Source organism: Opisthocomus hoazin, chromosome 1, assembly GCF_030867145.1.
Source record: "Opisthocomus hoazin isolate bOpiHoa1 chromosome 1, bOpiHoa1.hap1, whole genome shotgun sequence".
Classification (NCBI taxonomy): domain Eukaryota; kingdom Metazoa; phylum Chordata; class Aves; order Opisthocomiformes; family Opisthocomidae; genus Opisthocomus; species Opisthocomus hoazin.
This window is the reverse complement of record NC_134414.1, coordinates 150,824,636-150,839,259: the sequence shown is the minus strand read 5'-3', so window position 1 is coordinate 150,839,259 and position 14,624 is coordinate 150,824,636. Positions and strand designations below refer to the sequence as shown.

Sequence of the window (14,624 nt, the reverse complement as noted above, 5' to 3'; positions counted from 1 at the left end):
TGTCTAATCTAGCAGAAGAATGCCAACAGGAAAGCAACAGAAGGTGGCAAAGCTAGCAAAGCAGGTCCCACTGCCTTTGGGTTGTTGTTACAGGGGTCCCATGATCCCACCTTCCAAAGCAGATCCCACTGCCTTTGGATTGTTGTTACAGGGGTCGCTTGATCCCACCTTCCAAACATTTGCACAAGGATGTCAGGATCCGTAAAAAGAAGCTGAAGAACCAGAATCACAGAAGTCAGACACTGAAAGGCAGAAGCCTGAAAATGACATGTCAAGTGCTACATTAATGCTAATCCAGTAGTTAATAAACAAAAACGGAAGAGGTTTATTTGTTTGTAAAGTAGAAGGTCAGCCTGGAAGTCCAATTGTTGATGAAACAAGCCAAAATACTGGCAAAAGCACTGAGGGGCATATTGGCCTTTGAGACATTGAGCAATCCTGTGAAGAGGCAGTATCTGGACTGACTGAAATGCTTACTGATCAACTCGACCTGAGCAGAGAAGATGGCAGCAGCTCACAATTTATTGGCAGTCTGGTGGATACAGTGCTAAAGCTGTGTCTTATGATAGTTAAATACAGCAACTCTGAGTCTCTTCTGGCAGAGTTGAGGAGCAGGGAGGATGGCACGAGATCAGTAGGCTCTAAGGTCTGGGGACCGCTGACTCCGTGGCTGGATCCAGTAAAGGTATCAGGACACAGTGTGGTGGTGGTGAACCAGGATCCTTCTGAAAATGTGTGTAAGAGCTCTGAGCCCTCTTGCAGTGGATGATTGCCTCTCAGGCAGACGTGCCTGTGCTCTGCTTCTCGGATGGGGATGAGTTTGTGAATAAGCAAGCCAGAAACTAGAACGCGATTGGACTTACTTATTTGGTTGGTTCCCCCAGTCTTGCTGCCTTATGGGGAACAAAACTATTTTCCTCAAGAAAACATTTTCTAGACATTTCTCTTTTTAAGCTAGTGCCTTGAGTAGCAGTGTGGGCTATTACTAATCTACTGTCTTGTTATGAAATAGCAAACTAACAGGAAACAAGGATGTACCTTTAGCTCAGCACAAAGATGGTACAAAATTGTCTTGTGTGCTGTATTTCCCACAAATTCAGTGGATCTAATTTTAAAGGTAACAATATGTTTGCTTTCAACTTTTATTGTGTAAATTAAGATGTTTACATTCAGAAATGTTCTAATGGCAATGCCATTTAGTAAAGAAATATTTACATTATAAACATTATGAGTTGTTCACTAACATTTTTACCCATGTTACTGAATTGCTGTGGATCCAAATAATTCAGAATCCCAAATTACTTTTCACCCTATATTTATTATATATTTACTATATTTCTTTCAACTTGGACAGTGAAGAGTAGTAGCAGTCTGAGTTGTGTTTGGAGTCTTTTCCCCTTTACTAAAGACCTAGTGGACAACAGCTCTTCATCTCTTGTAATCCATTTGGCAGCCTCTTACAGAATCCAACCATGGAGAATGATGCAAGTAGATGGAATGACGCAAGCAAGATGGAAGTAGAGGACTGAGGTTAGGTCTGCTACATCATGCTCACTCACACACACAGACACATGTATGTGCAGAGTCCCTTCAGTTCCCCCTTAAAATAACTGACCTTATCAGTGCATCTGATATTTCACACCTGTATGTTGCTTCTGTTGTGTTTCTGGTTTTCTGCAGCTTCAGAAACTGTCATCAGTAGCAGTGGAGAAGGGATATAAAGTAGGAGAAATTTTACAAGCAATGCTGAAATACAAGAAGGAAGGGCGGTCTGGTGAGGCTGTAGGCAACTCTGTTCAGTTGCCTGTCTGCTTAAAAACTCGTGAGCAGGGCCATTGCCTCTCATGTCCTTGCCAGCAGCATGATGCTGGGCCAGCAAAGCAGAGCATGCTGATGTCAGCCAAGAACTTAGCAGAACTTCATCATCTCAGACTCATTTATACACCAGTGATTTGTGGGAGCTGATATTAATTATGCTACTGCTGCTTGGCAAAAATATGAATTAAAGAAGCATGCAGAATAGCTGGGGAAATCTATCTGAAAATACGTTGGTCACAGAAACTACCGTTTGCCTGCCTCCTTGAAGAAAATATTGTGTGCTTTTCTTGGCTGCCTCCACCAGAGAGTTCCTGTCCTTCCTGAGCATCTTTCTTCAGGTGGAGTTTGGCCCAGTGCAGAGGGACCTAAGTTCTGTACCTCGAGTTTTCACTGTGCTTGGAGTCAAGCCCAGGAGATACTGAGTCACTACAAGGTTTGTTGCTCCTCTGTAGAGGCTGAATGCAAGACAGCTTGATTCTCCCTCCTTTCATTAGATAACTGCCCATGAAAAGAATGAGCAAGTGGAAGCATCCAAGAAAGAGCAAGCTCCTTGCTCTCTGGAGCCACTTGGGGTTTGCAGCACACCAGCCTGACACTCATGCGCTCCGGCCAGTCCTTGTCCCCCAGCAAGCGCTATGGTTTTGGCATTCCTCAAGCTTCACTCTTTAGCTACTTGAAAGCATTTGCGAGTTTGAGACTGCTGTCTAAACAACCAAGGCTTTTGTCCTGTAATGCATAGTCTGTTCTTTAGAAATCTGCATAGTGACATGAGGAAAATCACAGAGATCCACGAAGAGCATGTTGTGACACAAGTCTAGGGACTGGAGGTTAAGAGTGATTTTATATAATGTGGGAAAATAGAGAAAATAGTATATTATTGAAATTTTTAGATAATGCCAATAAGAAAAAACCAAAAATTATGACCTACAAAAAAATTATAACAGAAGGAGAGATTGCATACAGTATCAGGAAAGACAGAATATTATAATGTTTATAATATAATTTATAATATCAGGAAAGACAGAATTTAGAAAAATGCAAGGCAGCTGTAAAAAAAAAATGAAATCCAACTACACAGTGGAAAGCAGAAGCCAGGAAAACAGCACCAAAAGAGACCAAGGAGTGACAGTGAAGGTCAAGTGAGATGGGTTTTCAATACACTGTTATACAGAGGCAGAGACGCTATAGGGAAGTATGTTAATGCCTGACTTAACAAAGTAGAAGGGTGCCATAGTCCTCAGTCGTATGTACGCCCCCATAAGAGCTCCTTGAACAGTAAATCTGGTCTAAGAAACTAAGAATAATACTGAAATAATGGAGCAAATTTAGAAAACAAAAAAATTGGCAATGGGCTACAAGATGTGATTCTTTGAAGCATTAAGTATATCGATGTGGGTTACAAGATTTCATGTCAGTGGACATATAACATGATGTCTACTTGTACAAGAGATCTTCAGATATTAAAGCAAGAGAGGAATTTATTTAGAAATGTACTAGAAGGCGTAACTAAAATAGCAGAAGTAAAGTAAATACCAGTAAGTAATCACAACCCTTCATCGGGATTTATAACTGTGTACTTCATAGCTGATCCTGGCCAGTCATTTGTGTTACTTTATGAACACTTACATAGCCAGTAGACGTACATTAAGGTTACAAAGAAGGTCAGTGAATTGAGAACTCACACGTTTCGGTTCCTTGCAGCCTATTGAATGCATTTTTGCCCAAGTTTTATTTTGCTTGCACTAGCATGAAATCTGGAATGGCTCTGTTGAGTTCAATAAATAAACTGACCCTCTGCACCCTAAAGGACTCCTGCGACAGAACCAGGACCGTGGCGGGGAGGCAGCGTGAGTCTTGGGTAACCTGGGCTCTGTCTTCCCAGATGGCTCGGTTCCCTGCATGGGCAGATTTTGCCAGTCCAGTATGTCTCAGCAGGAAACTGGCATGCCAGCAGTCATGCTGTATTTTTCCGCCACTGAAGGCTCTCAGAGAGGATCCTGCCCAGTGAACTCAGTAAATTATTTTTTCCAACACAGCTTCTTTGTGCTTAATCTGGTGAAGCCCAACATCAGACCCTTTCCATGTGTTCATAAGATACAGTGATAGAAAGAAAAAATATCAGATAACAAAATTCCTTTCACAGTGAACAGGAAAAGTTTCATGGAGAAAAGCACTCTGCACAGCTGGAGGACCACACAGATCAGCCTCATTTGCCAGAGTATAGCAATGATCTCATTTCAGTGCATGATGTAGTTAAAACAGGGAGGTCTAATTAAAGCTTGCTTTGGATGGAGAAATAATATCAAGAGCAGGGAGAAGTGGAAGGGTCGGTTTATTCTGTGGCTATCATCTTAACAGAGCTAGGAGACAGACTTTTCAGGTTGTAGGTTAGTTCCTTTAGAAACATTACCTTCTGTTTCCTTCCAAATGGATGAGTAAAAGCTGTCAAGAGCCCATGGGAACCTCCAGCTGGAGCAGTTAGAAGAGGACACACCAATCACAAAGTGAGTATTGGAGGCAAAGGGAACCAATTTTTATAGCTGGTAACAGGACATCTAGCTCCTGCATCTAAGCACAAATAGGTTCACTATGGGAGCCTGTAGATCTCACACAGAGCGAACACAGACTTTCCCATTGCTGCCATCAGCTGATGTAAGGTCTTTCATGAAGTCGTACTGTGCTTGGACGTGTGCTTATGGCAGGAGCTGCTGGGAATGCCACTGACAGAATGGAAAACTTTGTGTTAAAGAAAACATCTAAAACAAAATTATTGCTCCTGGATGCTGAGAAAATAAAAGTCTCTGAAATGAATATGTTGCTTTTCTCTGTAACTAGCTAAAAAGGTGCTGCCAACAGTACACTGGGTGGGGTGTAGTATTTCTGTCATCTCTGTCTATCCACATTTTTCAGTTCCTTGCATAAGCAGGGGTCTGGAGTTTGAATTGGTTGCTTTTATCAGGTAGAGGAGGAATTTTCCTCAATGGCTTTAGATCTCCTTGGGAACACACAGGTAGAGAACATAGCTGGTAGCCAAGGCAGTTAAAAGAGACTAATAATTTGCAAGAATTGAAAAACTAAGAGAATGTCAATATCTGTCTTCATGGTTTTCTTACCAGTTCTTCATGCTGCTTTCTATGATTTATCTCATCACCTGAATTCTTCCCCACCTACTTGCCTTGCTTTTTCTTCCAACTAATCTCAGAAATTGTTAATATCCAGTATTGGTACAATTCTGTATCCGCAGAAGCCAGCAAGAGGAATCTTAATGTTTACTAATGTCAGTGAATCAAGACCTTGCTCAGACTGCCTTGCTACACGTAAATTGTGGAGGAGTGGAAGGGTGCCTGTTATCTTACTCACTTACCTTACTCACTCTGTTGGAAAACAGTGTTCAGCCAGATCACCATCAGGCCGTATCTCTAGAGCTCGTTGTTGGTCTCCAGGTGAAGCTTCAGGGACTTAATACCAAAGCTGTTTCCCAGGGCAGGTGGTCAGTTTGATTTTGCATTGTAAAATAGCATGAATTTCTACGCACTTCCAGCTAAATTTTCAATTGAGGTATAAATCAGCTGGTAGACTGTTACTGTGAGTGCTGGGGGATTTATTTGTGTGCCTCGGTTGCAGCAGCAGCAAACCTGAATTTGAAAGTCCCAGCTGAGTTCCGTGCATTACAGTGGTGCTTTAAACACATCAATCTAATTCGCTGTCCTCAATCAGCCAGAAGACTCCTTTGTAACACAAATGATTTCCAGGTTTTGCTTTCCCACTGAGGATATTATTTCAGATTATATTTCCCCAAGTATGTTAGCATGTATGTTCCAACCTGAATCCTGTTTTATTTTCGTCCCACATTTCAAATGCCTGTGTGTTATTTCTCTGTCATCTTTCATTTGCAGTTCTTCATCTCATATGTATATTTTCTTAAACTTTAGTTTGTATATAAATGGATTTAAAACATTACTGCACACCTTCCCTATTTTAGCATGTTCTTGGCTAACACTTCTTTCTGTTTGTAGGCACAGAATCAAAGAAGATAAATTTACAGGAGACCCAAACAGGTCTGCTGGTCTATTCCCCTGCTCCGCCATAGCATCAGCACTACCTAAATTGTTCCTAGCAAACATTTGCCCAGTCTCTGCTTAAAAGTCTCCAAAATTAAAAATTCCATGATTTCGTTAGGCAGCGTCTTCTGTCGAATTCTATTAACCAGCCTTACTAATAGAAAAAAAATGTCACAGTGTTTAGTTTAGCTTTCACCTGAAAGACTTGCAATGGCTGAATAATCACCACTGTGATCCTTCATCTTAACCAGTTTTCATTCCAATGTCTTCTTTCAGGTTGACCTGAAATCCGTGCCCCCTTAAAGATATGCTTCTTAGTAATTTTTAGTGAGGGTGAAAGACATTCCTTAACAGTCTCATTATTACTTGTTTGTTTGTTTGTTTTCCAGGTTTAGCTTGAGAGTGGTCCATAACAAAAGAGGATTTCAGAAGAGATCTCAAGGAAGCGCGGTGTCTTGCCATTTTAAAAGGTTTAACAGCACAGCAACAACAATAGCTAACAGCCACACAAAGACATTTTAGGAAACATTTTACACAAAGGACACAGGGAGAGCAGATTCTAAGAAATCTCAGTTGTATTTGGCAGTGTAGTGGTTGTAGGTCGATTCTTGGATTTTTATTTTAAAGCAGCAGTCCACTGCTGGTGAAGGGAGTCAGCCTGACAGCCACACTGCCTTCAGCTTGCAGCCCTCTGGACCAAATACCTGTCGGAAAACAGAGTGGGGTTCGCATTCATCTGACTGTTCCTCCACACCCCTCGGTGGGGGGCACGCGTGGACTGATAAATTCGTTATTGTTGCCTTCATGCCCTTTCCTTCCTGGTCTTCTGACCCCAGACCACTATGAAGAATGAAAACTATTTTGTGTCTACAGCCATTGGTCACGGAACACTTTGCTGCAACCATCTTCTCGTTTAATGCGACTCACTGAATAGCCATTGGTTGGTAGCAACTTCTGGTAACTATGGGCCTCAATTGGATCTCATCCAGTCTCTCGCAGACCAAATCAACACTCAGAGAGACAGAGAAATCTTTCCGTCAACTTTAAAAAGCATTAGCTTGCACTGTCTCCGTAGACTTCACCTTCTAGCACAATATTCTGAGCCATTTAGCTGTTACTTGCAAACTTTTAAAGCCTATCTATCACTTAGCCACAAGTAAAGCTAAAGATTTCTTCTAAAAATGCCTGAAAATTGTATTTTAATTTTACCTTAATCCATAAATATTTCACACTGGTGCGTTGCTGAAGACAGTCAGGCCCCTAGACAAGCCAGAAGATTTTAGCAGGATTACATTAGCACAGGGCAGAGATGACCCCTGGAGGACTAATAAATGCTGGCATGGCAGTGTGCTGGGTCTTTAAAGAAAGGTTCCGCTGCCTTTAACCAAGTGTCTCACAGGTTCAGATTATTAAATGCTTTTTAGGAGTTCACGAACAGGGAAGCAGGGCTGGCAGAGAGCTGGTGAAGGGCAGGGTGGTGTTAACGCTAGTTCTGTTACTGGGGTCAAGGGAAAGCTGTGCTTAGCCTGTTCACCCCTTTCTCTGTTTGAGCCACTTCCAAATCCCTCCTGGACAGTGGGAAACTGCATGTGTCAGCTGATCTCAGAACGATCAGCGTCCGTCTGTGTTCAATTTCTCTTCTACCATTTGTTTGCTCCCTTTTCTCACTTTCTTCCTTTCAGGCCATTCTTTCTCCCTATCTTTTCTGCTCTTTCAGATTCTTTCACCTGTATCTCTTTTCACTCCCATCTGCACTCTTCTTGATCGGGTTGTTTCTTATAATCTATTTATTTACGTGTTATTATTCCCATTTCAGTAGCACCAGTGGGCCTGAACTGAGTTCCCACTGTACGGTTTACACGCATAGCAAGAGACAGTCCCCACCCTGAAGAGCTCATACTGTGAGAGGGCAAGAAAAGAGAAGCAAAAGGAGTTTCCCAAGGTCCTGCAGCAGGTCAGTGGCAGAGCAGAAATGAGTGCTGAAGCCTCTCAGCCTGGTGTCCTGAGTCTCAGTCTAGTCCCTGTCTGTTATACCTGTTACTTTTCTTCCTCTTTCTGTGTGTGAAAGTACGGATTTTGTTCCTGGCAGTCTTGATCATCTGTCCATGCCAGACCAGCCTGGGGAATGGCAGGCAGAGTTTTTGCATTATTATTGTGTGGTGTTGTCTTCCCACACCTTTTCCCAGAACTTTGTCCCCAAAGCTGAGACATCTCGTGGGATTTGCATATGAAAGTGCTGTGCTATGTCTGCTTTAGCTCCAAAGCCTGGATACACTTGGTGCGCTGTGTGAGCAAGGCTGAGCCTGGTCTCAAAGCCAAACTTGTCCACTGCTGTTTAGCTTTCAGCACTCTCTGGAGGAGGAGAGTCTGAATGCTCTCTGCTCCTTAAGGGGTATCAGAGCTCCTTTATGTAAGACGTATGACACAGGGATAAGGGGAAACAACACAGCCTATGCTATTTACATACCTTGGGTTCAGCTTTCTTAGCCACAGAGTAGACACTCTGAGCCCTTGTTACAACCAGTCTTGTGGACAGAAACTCGCTGAGCCTGGCCTGCTTAACCCTTCTTCTCACCTCTCAATACAGCTATAACACCAGCCATTCCTCCACTTACAACAGCAGCTGGGAAAACTCAGGAATTAACACATTTCTAGACTAATTTGCTTCAGAGCTGTGTTGCCCTTTGAGAATGAGGGATGAAAATATCTTCTTAACCTCTTCCACCTTGCCTGTGCCACCTTTACCACCTCAGCTTTTGGTGGAAGCTCTGCAGGCTTCCTTCCAAGAGCTCGTATGTGAAATAACCAGGGAGGTCCGTGCAAAAAAGCACCTTACAAGACTAATCCTGAGAGATTTTCCCCTCTCCCTCCTCCTTTTCCTAAATATTCTGCTCACTGGGTCTAAACATAGGGTATTATCACTTCAACAGTCACCAGGTAAAAAAAAGCCTGTATTTTCAGTCACTTGAACAAGTGCTTGTTTAAATGGTCCTTTTCCAGCCCTGTGGAAAGAAAGCTAAATTTATAATCAGTAACTTTGTCAAAGTCAGTCTGGGCCGTATTAGCATCCAAGAAAGCAAAACAAAGAAAAAGCCCAGACCCAGCACACAAGCTTATTGAGTGGCAAACAGAAGGCATAAAATTAAGAAAGAATCTCCGTGGACAGTTTCCTCTCCACAGAAACTCCTGAGCTTGGAGACGCTTTGACAAGCCAAATGCTGGGGTTGTATGATTATAGGTGCTGCTGTCAGTAGATTTATTTTGTGGGTCTTTGCAGAGATTATCTCCAGTTCCGTGGTTTTGTATTCTGATGCAGGGCGCATTTTGTATTTCGGTTGCGTATGTGTTGGAGATATTCATTAGGCTTTCAGAAGGATATTCCATAGCTGTAAGCCTTTTAAATCACATACAATGTGTTTCTTATTTCCCTATGGCATTCTGCTTGCATCTGCTTGGTATGTGGAACGTCCAGGCCAGCCGCATTTCAGTGGACCGTTTGTCTCCCAGTGATGGAGCACGTGGCTGATAATACAGGGACATGTAAGCATTCATGGTGCTTTTCTTTTGAAAGCACGTGCCTAGTGTTTAACACAGTCAATACTTTTAGGGACAAAAACAAGACAGAATTGTCCTCTGTGCCCAAGAAGAAGGGAAAGTATTGGAGCATTTGTGCTTACGGAAACTTTGCATTTAAGGTTCATAGAAAATAGACTTGAAATTCCTCTTCCTAAGGCAACGATGAGGTTTCACAAAGAATGTTGATTATGTTTGCTAGTTTATTTGCTAGAAAAAACCCTGGATCTGTCTCAGTGGCTACAGAATCAGTGCATTCCTGCTTCACAGTGAAATAGTTTACTGAGGGCTGCAGCAGGCAGAGCGAAGCCTGAGGAGAGAAATGCTGCAAGAATGTCCGAGAGAGAAATCCTCTTTTTTTCGTTTCTGCATTCATGGCAAAGGAGCAATGAGAAAAGCCTGAGACATGGGCTGGGATTCCTTAAATTCCTCAAACACCATGCAGCTGCCTAAATGCCCTTGCCTCTACCAAGTGTTTTCCCACAGGTCACTAAGCATCTGAACATCTGCTGCTGGATAGATGTACTCCACTCCTTTCCCTGACCAGAGTGAGTGCATTGAACTCTAGTAAAGCTCTGTGAGTCTCCCCGGGAGCTCTCCATGTAGTTCGCTGCACAGTTGAGTCTAATCAATGTTTTCAGAGCACGCTTCCTAGGTGAGGCTCCACACACAGAAGCCAGAAAAGGAGTTTCTTTCCTTGCCTCATGCTGCGCACTTGAATGAAATAGTTAACATCCAGGGTCATCTCTCTCTCCAGCCCAAGCACGTGTGTATTCGTGTCTCCAAAGCAGATGGTGAATACTCAGGTCAACGACTTTCAAAGAAGAGAGTAAGACAGCCTCCCTTGCACAGATAACTCTGTGGTTGGATGCTCAGATCAGAGGCAGTAACCACAGCACACAGAGTACGGGCTGAGTCTGAACCTGGCATAGGCTGTTCCTCTTGTAGAAGGCTGTACCTGGCAAGCAGGAGCTTTCTTGGGTCAAACACAAAGCTCCAGAAGAGAGCTCATCGGTAGGAAGCCCAAACAGGGATGGATGCTGTCCTACAGAAGACTAACATTATGCCATCTCCCATTTATTGGTGACTGCATAGTTGTCTCTCCTAGTTTTCTGGGATGCTGTTTTTTGATATGTCATGTGTTATTTTCTGGGTGCCTTGCTCAGTCAAGGACTCCGAATTCCATTGAACACTTTGGGTCCCTAAAAGCTATGAATCCTTTCATCGATCTAGCATGAAAAGTTTTCTCATGGGACTGGGTGGACCTGCTAGAAGAACTCCACAGAGTTCTCAGAACCTGCATTCTCCCTGCCTTCCCCTTTCAGCAGTTTCCCGTTTTATGTGAAAGGAACGTTGGGTACATATTCTGCAGTTTCCAAAATGAAGACATTTAGTGAGACAGAGACTCAGCTGCATTAAGCCATAATGCTTCATAAAAATTGTGAATGTTTGTTCATATTCACTAAGGAACTGCAATGGTTTTAGTCTTTTTACCACTCATTAATGTTCTTCAAAGATAAAAAAATCCCAATATCGTGCTTTTTAATGGGGAAAATTGCAGTGTTTTACTAACTCAGAATCTTAACGAGACATAACTGTACCCATTTTGTTTCCCCACTTAAAATTTTGCACGGCATGATGGAGCAGGAGGCGCCATCAAATGGGCTCAGTATCCCCTTTCACAAATAAAGCGTGTACAAAGTGTGTCAGCATTTCAACTGGGGCCCTTCTCCTGAAGGCCGTTAATTAGTGCAGAACGCAGACTTCAGTTCTTTTGCCAGGGTAGATGAAAATGATTTTGGAAGACAGCCCAGACAGAGGAATTTGTCATAGGTTAGAACTGTTCCAACTCTAAGAACCAAGTGTACAGCTTATGCAAATCACTTTGCTAAACACAGATTCTGTGTTAATTTTTTTAAGGCTTTTTCTTTAACTCGCAACAAGAGCTCACTTGCCAGATCTCGTCTGAAATCAAAAAGAAGTGATTCCTTCTCTGCGCCCCCAAAAAGAAAAACGTTTCTAGTCTCAAACATGTCGAGAAAGAGCTGGGATGTAAGAATAAGGCAAATGTTCATAGGAAGTAGAAATGGAAAAGCCCGATGACATCACCGCTCCATCTGCCCAGGGCCGTCAGATTCCTCAGTACAATGTGCTCCACAGTACATTGAGGATGAGGCTGGAAGAGTCACTGAGCAGTGTCTCAGACCGCGCTGAAGAAATGGCTCTGCAAACTGAATGTCAGACCGTTTTCCTGATAACTGGCAGGTGCCATCACTGGTCCCTCCAATAGACCTATTCATAGCGCATAAAGCTGAATGCAGGTAGGTCTGGCATCTGTTTCAAATTATTAATCCTGAATTTTGTCAACTGTTATGAAGTTTTTTTGGTGCTTTAAATTTTGCCGAAGCAACATTCGAAATACTGACAAAATCAGCAGGAAGGAAAAGCTTGAATGTGAACTGCCCAGTTTCACATTTAAAGTTTTCCAAATGTGGGTACATACTTACACCGGAGATGAAATTCAGCTCCAAAAGCAAGTCCTCGTATGCCTTGTTCAAGCACACAACTATTATGCCTCCTCATAGAAGTTTGTGAAAACGCCTCAAAATGGCAATACTCTGCAGGGACTGGCAGTCACTAGTGATCGAGTCAGGACAGAACATCAGAGAGACTTGCAATGTGATCATTTGCAGTAAAAAGTTACTGCTCATTTTCTTTAGATGGCACGTTAAATCAGAGTTAAGTGACTTTGTTACCCCAGAATACAAACCCTTGTTTGATTAATTTTGTTTTGATATTTCCATCGTACCACCTTAAAAACTGATTTTGAACTCTAAGGGGGAATAATTTCATTTTTGATCCACAGAAAAAACAAATCACCCTATCCTTGATAAATCTGGAGATTCAAATGGGAAATTGTCCTCAGATGTTTATATTCAGGTTTTAATGTATGAGCCACCTATCATAAGAATTTAAGTATCTCTTAACAAGCCCTGAAATACAGAGTAAATACATCTAGCGAAACACTTTCAAATTATTAAAATACGTATATTATGATATTTGAGGGACAAAGCTTTTACAATTCCATATGAATTACACATACTCATGTATGCATTCTTTTAAAATAAATATTAGTTATTTTCCTAAAAATTAGGGCTATGGCACAAACATAGATGGCACTTAACACATTCTTCTACCTTTACATTACCTACAAGCTTGTAAATCTGATGAATACAGTGATTTCCAGCTGCAAGGTTATATTTTAGATTCAAAACGTTAAAAAAAAGAAGAGCTTGCTTTGCCACTGTGGCTCCCTATTCCAGCAGTTCTTTACTTACTGAAATATCTTGCTCATATGTCTACAGAAAAAGAGTTTGGTTAGATTGTCGCAGACCAGTAGGTGTTTCCTGCTCCAAATCTGGCTTGCTATGCAAGCTTAAGGAAATGCTTCCATCTTTTATTGCTGCTGTTTTCCATCCCAGTCTTCTTCTGTCTTCTCCATTTAAACTCGGTGGCCTCCTGCACAGAAGAAGTCTGTTTATACAGGACCTGGACAACAGGGCTCAAATCATATTGGCTCTTTGTGTGGCTACTGTAAAGCTAACCAACACCATCGTCAACCTTTTTAGTTTCCACACCAAACTGTACAGAATTTTTATTAGTTGCCTGGAATTTCGTCTTCGCCTCAGTAATGCTTGAGAAACGGTTCCCCGTCTTTGAACAGGCACCCCGACCCCGATGGCGGAGCCGCCTTCACCCCGGGCAAGGCCCAGAGCTGCGGGCAGTTGCTGAGGGCCGGGAATTCAGATCTAAACCCAGCCGAGGTGTGTCTGGGGAAAAAAAAAGTAGCCATCCAGGTCAAACTGGAGAGCATTTGGTATGTTTATAGGTGCAGGGGCTGAAATCCTAACATTACTGATTGCAGCGACAACAATCCCAGCAGATGGTGCCAGCACTTCCTTCAATGAAAAATTTAAACAAAATCCAAAAAAAAACAGGCACTGAGAGTTCATCAAAGAGAAACTGGATAAAGGCTTTAGGTTTTGCAACCTGTCTGGTTCAGTAGAGGCCACGAACTGATGACACTGGTGTGTATAATGCCAGGATAAATACAAAAAAGATATATTCTACTTTTTAAAAATTTAAATAATTTCAGAAGTACGTATGCTTTAAAAAAACATCCTTTTTTTCTTTTTTCAGGAGTGTTGAGTTCCATGAAAGGAGAAAACAGACCTGGCTTCGAAGCAGAGATACTGCTCTTGAAAGTAGGATTGTCAACACAAGGAGTAAGCCATAAACCCTTCAAGGCTTAAGGAAAAAATTGGTTGAGGTTAAGCCTTAAACCTAACCGTGGTCAGAAAATATGTTTTTAAAGTTGATACCTTTACACTAGATGCTGGTTAGCATTTAAAGCGCTATTAAGTAACAGTGCTTAACTATTGCAGGGCTTTTGTTTGATTGTTTGTTTGTTTGTTTTTTCTCAAGTCCAGCACCAGCAAAGTTTCAGAAATGCCATTTTTATACTCTTGTAAAGGCGGTGGGAGGAGAAAGAACTTTATTCAGAATTAGCCACAACTCCGCAATGGGGCTTTAGAGGAATGTTGTCTTAGTTTCTCTGCTTCCCCTTGTGTTTTCTACCAGAAGGGTTATTTCCTTCTATCCTGCCTCATCCTTCGCAGGTCAGCAGAGATCTGAAGCAAAACCTCCAGCTACATCAGTGAGGCCACATTTTGTCTCAAGGTCATATTAGAGCGACATGTGAACTCGCCCCATCCCTCACTGCATTTAAGCCATTTCAGCTGATGGAACTTACAGGCAGTTCAGATGAAGAAAATATAGGTACAGATTGCTGTTGGAGAATTAAAAAAAAAAAAGACATCAGTTTCTGCCTTTTGCAAAGGAAACGTGGTGGTCAGAGAATAAGCTGCATTCCCAGTAGGATCTTTGAAGCTGACACAAAGCATTTCTAGGAATTATGCATGTTTCTTTCGATGGCAATTCAATGCGTTTCCCTCTCTCTCTCCCCCACCTGCCCAAATCTTTAGCTTCAGTTCGACAGAGTGGCTGAGAACAGCCGCTGACATCCTTCCCCAGACATACAAATGTAAAAAAAACCCTGAGGCCTGATTGTATCTGTCATTTGTACCAACACTCGTGGGCTGAGAACAATCC

General features: G+C 42.2%; 1 long non-coding RNA gene across 1 annotated transcript; it reads left to right on the top strand.

Annotated features, from left to right (window-relative positions):
* Window positions 1–11,692: 11,692 nt before the first annotated feature.
* On the top strand, window positions 11,693–14,286 carry LOC142363960 (uncharacterized). Its single transcript, XR_012766055.1, has 3 exons — window positions 11,693–11,773; window positions 13,653–13,738; window positions 14,132–14,286. It is a non-coding gene; the product is annotated as an uncharacterized LOC142363960 (long non-coding RNA).
* Window positions 14,287–14,624: the final 338 nt, after the last annotated feature.